Below are 6,350 nucleotides of genomic sequence, written 5' to 3' on the forward strand. Positions count from 1 at the left end.
TTACGTCCCCCCGCTTTGCCTCTTAGAAACCTTGGCCTTATTTGAGAGCCATTCCCCATGGACATGACTCTTTATACACACTCTTTCCACCCAAAAAAAAAGAACTTTTTAGCAAGAATAGCTATTAATATCTAGCTTGGATTGTGAGCCTTGTTAGTGGTTCACACTTTTGATTTGAAACATGTGAAGGCTAGCATACGGTGGAGCGTGAGAACAGAGACAATAATATTGTAATATTTTGGTTACTTATAATAAAGCCTTCTCTATATAACTTACAGGGCTTCACTTTGAGATGCCACGTGTCTAGTTTTTTAGGCATCTCAAAGTGATAGCCTAGAGAGACGTTTTTTTAAAGAGTCCACTTTTGTTTTCTTCCAAAATTTGAATCCTGAGGTGTCAGACAGCTGGCAGCCATTTTCTATTTTTTTTTCAAATGGCTATGGGTATACGGGATTCCCCATCTCCTTGGGAGTCTTTCCCTTTGCTCTCCCCCTCCTCCTTTGAATCAGTTTGTTGCTAAGATGGGCTTGCCCACCTTCATCGGCTCCTCTAGCTCTTTCTTGGCAGCTTGGCTTCGCACACTGAGGACTCAGCAAATAGTGAACAAAGAAACTTCATCTACCCCTCCAGCTCTTCCTTGGCAGCTTGGCTCTACACTCAGGACTCAGCAGCAACAACGAACAAAGAAGTTGCGTCTGCCCCTCCAGCTCTTCCTTGGCAGCTTGGCTCCGCACTGAGGACTCAGCAATAATGAACAAAGATACATGGTGAGAAATTGCTTCGATGAATCAAATACAAATTGGGTGTTTCTTATCCTTATGAGTGCAATATGGCAAACAAAGGGTGGGGGACCATTGCACAATGGTGGCAAAGAAATGACAAGAGATTATAGAACAAACATCTTGTGATACACTTCAGACTAGAAACAGCACCCCCGCCCCTGGGCACTCTGGGAAATGAGAAGCGGCAGACCCTATCTGCCTGCTTGAAGTGGTGTTGTTGCTTCTTGTGGCAGCAGTTAGAGGTTTACAGGGAGGTGAGGCCCACCGGAGAGGACCCTTTCCACTCCTCCAGCACAGGCATTCGTCCATATATAGCTCTCTGTCCACTTCGTAGAACGGCCTAGCATCATTCGTCCATATACAACTCTCTGTCCACTTTGTAGAACGCCCCAGCATAGTCATTACCTTGGCCAGAGAGTAATGTGTATCCAGCAACAACAGGCATTCATCCATATATAGCTCTCTGTCCAGTTCGTAGAACAGCCTAGCATGGTCATTACCTTGGCCAGAGAATAGTGTGTATCCTCAGAGTAAAAGCCTCAGAGTAGAAGGCGATGGGCGTGTAGCGTTTGGGTTTGCCTTCAGCCTTCAGCCATGGGCACTTGTTGATGATATATGATGCTTCCCTTTCTCACCAGCTTCTGCCTAACCTATTGCTTGGTCCACAATATCTTCTTGCTACCCAATTCTACCTAACCTATTGCTTGGCCCACACTATCTTCTTGCTGCCCAGATAGTTTCTAGAATGGTAGCGATGCCAGGAAGGACAGAAAGAAAAGAAGATGATGTCTTTGTGATATGCTGACAACATTGATGGCATGAGTTACGAATCTCAGATGATACTAATTAGTGTGATTAATGTCGATGGCTCTATGGCATTAATTGGTGTGTTTATAATGTCTTGAACTAAACCTATTGGTGTGATTAACATGATTACGCAAGTAATATGAGTCTTAGATGATACTAAATAGAGTGACTAACATATCTGGGCATTTAACATAAGTCTTAAATGATACTAATTGGCATGATCTACGTTGATAAGCATGGGATGTAAGTCTTAAATGATAGTAATTGTTGTGGACGCATGGATTTTTATCTATTAACATTGAGTGCTTATTATCCTTGGATTATGGCTTTGTGTATCGTGAGTATAATCACTTTATGAGTGTTGTATTACTGTTGCTTGAGGAATGTCTTCGATATATTAGTGTAGTTCATCATGAAGGAGTTGTGTGGTTAGTGTTAACCTCTCTGTATTGTTGTAATTTTTTGGTGCAAAAGGTAAGGTTGGACACTAACACTATACGCAGACGGGGACTATGCTACTGAATGCAAGGAAGAAGAAGTGTTATGGAATTGCTGTAAGGCTAGATATTTAATTTGCTTGCTTTAATTGGTTTTGCATAATCAGTCTTAAATTTGTTCTACTGGTAAGCTAAGCCAATGCTGCATATAGGTGTATGTAACACAAGACGACAATCTGAATGGCATGCCTACAGTGAGGGAGAGCATAACATTCTCAGTGACGTTGCGTCTGTTGGACAAGATGCCTGTATATGAGAAGAAGGCCATAGTGGAAAGTGTGATTGTGAAGATGGGCTTGTAGGACGTGTGATTGCGGAGATGGACTTGCATGACTACACGGACACCCTGGTGGGAAAGTGGCACTTAAGGGGGATCGACACAGGCAAGAAGAGGCGAGTGAGCATAGCCATGGAGGTTAGTGCAATTAATTACTATTACTGCAATACATTGTAGTTTATGTCAAGCAATTTATCATTTTTCTCCTTAAATTTTTATCTTGCAAAATTATTACAACGAAGTCTACAAATACACTACATGCTATTTTAAATGATTAAAATAGCTTAATTATATTTCTCAAAAAAAATTAGTTCACCAGTGTGTGTGTGTATATGTGTGTATGAGTGATAGAGAGAGAAGAGAGAGAGAGAAAGAGAGAGGTGCCTGAGAGAGAAAGATGCATGTCTTTGTTTGAGAGAGAGAGAGAGAGAGAGAGAGAGAGAGAGAGAGAGAGAGAGAGAGAGAGAAGCTGGTGGGTCGAGAGAGAAAGGTAGAGGGAAGGAGGGAAAGAGAGAGAGAGATGCGCTTGAGAGAGAAAGTAAAATATCTTTGTATTGGAGAGAGAGAACTGTGTGAACAGAGATATATATAGAGAGAGGGGGGTGCAGGTTCATAGAGAGGAAGAGAGAGAGAGATGTGCCTAAGAGAGAAAGATGCATGTCTATATTAGAGATCACAAAGAGAGAGAGAGAGAGAGAGAGAGAGAGAGAGAGAGAGAGAGAGAGAGGCTATATGTGCGGGTATGTTTGGGCTGAGAGAAAGGTAGAGAGTGGGAGGGAGGGAGAGAGAGAGATGCACCGGAGAAAAAAATTTGAATGTCTCTCTTTTGGAAAGAGAGAATTATGTGGAATAAGGGAGAGGGTGCGTCTAGAGAGAGAGAGAGAGAGAGAGAGAGAGAGAGAGAGAGAGAGAGAGAGAGAGAGAGAGAGAGAGAGAGAGAGAGAGAGAGAGAGAGAGAGAGAGATGGGTAGAAAAAATTTAAATTTTGTGTATGTATGCAAAGTGTGCTATGACATCTTACATGTTAAATTCAATTCACTGATTTCATTTTTTTGGGAAACATAATTATAATTATGTTTATAAACTGTGCAGAAACATATATAACAGTCTGACTTTACAAAAGCCACACATATCCTTTGAAATCCCACTATTAATAAGTAAACCACAGATCTTATTCCACCTCTTCTCCTCGTGCAAACAAAGGATGAATGCTCCAAAGAAATGTGATATCCCACTTGCAAGCCAACCACTAGAAGAGACTCAATAGTACACCCTTTAGGAGTCTGTTCCTCCATGAACTCTTTCTTGGTCTAGATCTTTACAATAGGTCTCATTCCAACAGGATTCTCTATCAAGGCCATAGAGTTATGAACCGTTCTCCTGTAGTAGATACCATCTTTGTGTCTTAACTGATTTCAACGTGTGTGATTAGTGATGCCTTCTTAATAAAGTTGTCTTTTTTAATGGTGTACTTAGCTCAATCCCTCGGAGACGGGTCTCAAACATTGAGTGTATTGGGACTTTATTTGGCCACACATGGACAATTGTATGTTGCTATGTCATGTGTTAGATCATCCGATGCAGTGAAAGTGTGTGTAAAGCATATTGTGGAATATGAAAGTGGCACAACAGGTTCAAATGAAGTCTTCACAACCAATGTTGTCTACAAGGAGGTTTTGCAAATGGCATGCCGAAGAATTTAAATGTAAATGGCAGCTTGCAAATGTTAGAGACTACATTTATACATATCTTTGTGCAATGAAGTAAGCATTTGATTGGAGAATGTTTCTGAAGATGTGCAAGTGTAGTCTTTGTTTACTTTTGGATTGCTTTTATATACAATGCCCTTATATTATTCATTGCTTGGCTCAAGCTACTAAGAGCACACACACACACACACACACACACACACACACACAACCATACGTGTGTGTGTGTGTGTATAGAGAGAGAGAGAGAGAGAGAGAGAGAGAGAGAGAGAGAGAGAGAGAGAGAGAGAGAGAGAGAGAGAGAGAGAGTGTTATATTTGATATCAGGGATATATTGCTTAGGATGGATGTGGCAAGGAGATCATTTTCATTCGTTTATGGTGATGGACAAGATATTGAAGGGTAAATGTTTTAGACGTTTGCTATAATTTAGGTATTATTATTTTCCAAGATCTATTTAATATTCATGCTAAATTGTAGACCCTCCATTTTGGGAAGGCCAAGCAACAGCTTCTCTAATTATCGAACTATTAGAGTGCATTGGTGTTTTACGGTATATATACAAACTTCCTTTTTATGTAGCTTTTGTGTTTTGTTTGATTAATTTATATTTTTATTGAAACATTCTTTTTGTAACAGGGAATATCTTCACTTTTTAGAACCCAAATTATTGTTAGGTTTGTATGGACAAGACAGTTACGAGACAAGAGCTTTGGGCTCTTAGGAATTTACAATCTACGATTGCGAAAGATTGTAGATCAACTTCATGTATATGTAATGTTTGTGGATTATGAAAAGCCTGATAAGTTCAACTTACGGTACATAGGCACTGAACAAAATACAGAATTTTTCGATTTGCTATTTACAAGCCTGTTCAAATGCCGTTCGCCTCAAATATTGATCCACCAAATGAGTTTTGTTAGCTTGTATCCTTATCCAACTTTTTTCAACGAGAGTTATATTTTTAATGCTAATATTTTTTATGGCATACATTTTGCCAAATGAAGGCGTGGGGTATAGGCTACCAAAGAGAGATAATCCAGTTGTCTGAAGATTATTTTGAGGCCGTGTTCAGGTGTGTTGAGATAGATTATTTTAGGGTTTGTAATGCTAGATGTATATTTATATACCAAGTTTGGTGCTTTAGAAGCTTCTATATGGATATATATGGTAATCATGATGTGTTTATATATAAGGTTGGCAAGTTGAGGACGATGTATACATATATGTATGAGTATGACCAATATCTATGAATATTATGGGTGCGTGCGCATACACAGACACATATTTACATGTGTGTATGTGATATGCAAACATGCATTCATAGGTGCGCACACACTTACACATATCTTCCAGTTGTGGCATGTATGGTTTCAATGGATTTCACGTACATGTACACATATGTTGTCATGAGAATATATTTTAAGTCCTCTTTAAGAATATTATTTTTTCCTCTTGAGTAATTTGGGGATGCCTAGGTTACTCTTGCGTCATGCCGGCTAGGTTAATATCGTGGGTGACACCACTATAAATATTAATACGTGCGGTATATGACGTATGCTTGGGGCCGTCTATGATTATTTCAGTTAGGTTTGTATGGCAGGGTGATTCCTGGGGTACTTACGCCTGGTAGTCATGAGTTGGTGATGGTTTATACCTGTTTAATAGTTGTGGGATTAATTTAATTATTAATTGAGCTTATATTTTCAAGTGATGAAGATTACGAGGATTGATGAATAATGTCGAGGAGAATGTTTCTTATGCGCATCATATTTATTTTTACAAGTGTAGCTTGTAATCTTAGTAGTTGATTTTTCCATTTTGATACATTGGAAAATTTAATACATTTATAATGTTGAATTTATTAAAGCCTAAAGGCTTTACCTTAGCCCCAATTTTTGGGACACTCTATTTTTGTTGTGGAAGAGTGTCGTGCTCTCTAAAAGCATACTTTGTATATTTTTGGGGACTATGGCCTATTTTTGGTTGAAAGCTAATAAAAATACTCTTGTGTGGGGAAGGCCACACACAAGGGGGGGGGGGGGGGAAGATTGCACCCAGCATGTTTGTCTTGGAGCTAAGTATTATGTTTGCTATGCTTTTGTTCAATTTATTTGATTTTGTTGAAACCTACAAAGCATGTGTTTTCATGGTTGAATTTATGTGTTGAATTTCTCAAGTGTTCTACAAGCTATCCTAGAGAACGATTCCATTTTCAGCGGTATCAGAGCTTGGGCTAGGAGATTTGTGGAAAGGTGGGAAAGGTCTTTATCAACAC

At 39.4% G+C, this 6,350-nt stretch overlaps 1 long non-coding RNA gene across 1 annotated transcript; it reads left to right on the forward strand.

Annotated features, from left to right (window-relative positions):
* Positions 1-475: 475 nt before the first annotated feature.
* Positions 476-4,475, forward strand: LOC147616991 (uncharacterized). The gene is made up of 3 exons (XR_015262319.1): positions 476-767; positions 2,282-2,501; positions 4,400-4,475. It is a non-coding gene; the product is annotated as an uncharacterized LOC147616991 (long non-coding RNA).
* Positions 4,476-6,350: the final 1,875 nt, after the last annotated feature.

This window comes from Cibotium barometz, chromosome 37 (genome assembly GCF_041138505.1).
Source record: "Cibotium barometz isolate CiBa-2024 chromosome 37, ASM4113850v1, whole genome shotgun sequence".
In the NCBI taxonomy this organism is placed as follows: Eukaryota; Viridiplantae; Streptophyta; class Polypodiopsida; order Cyatheales; family Cibotiaceae; genus Cibotium; species Cibotium barometz.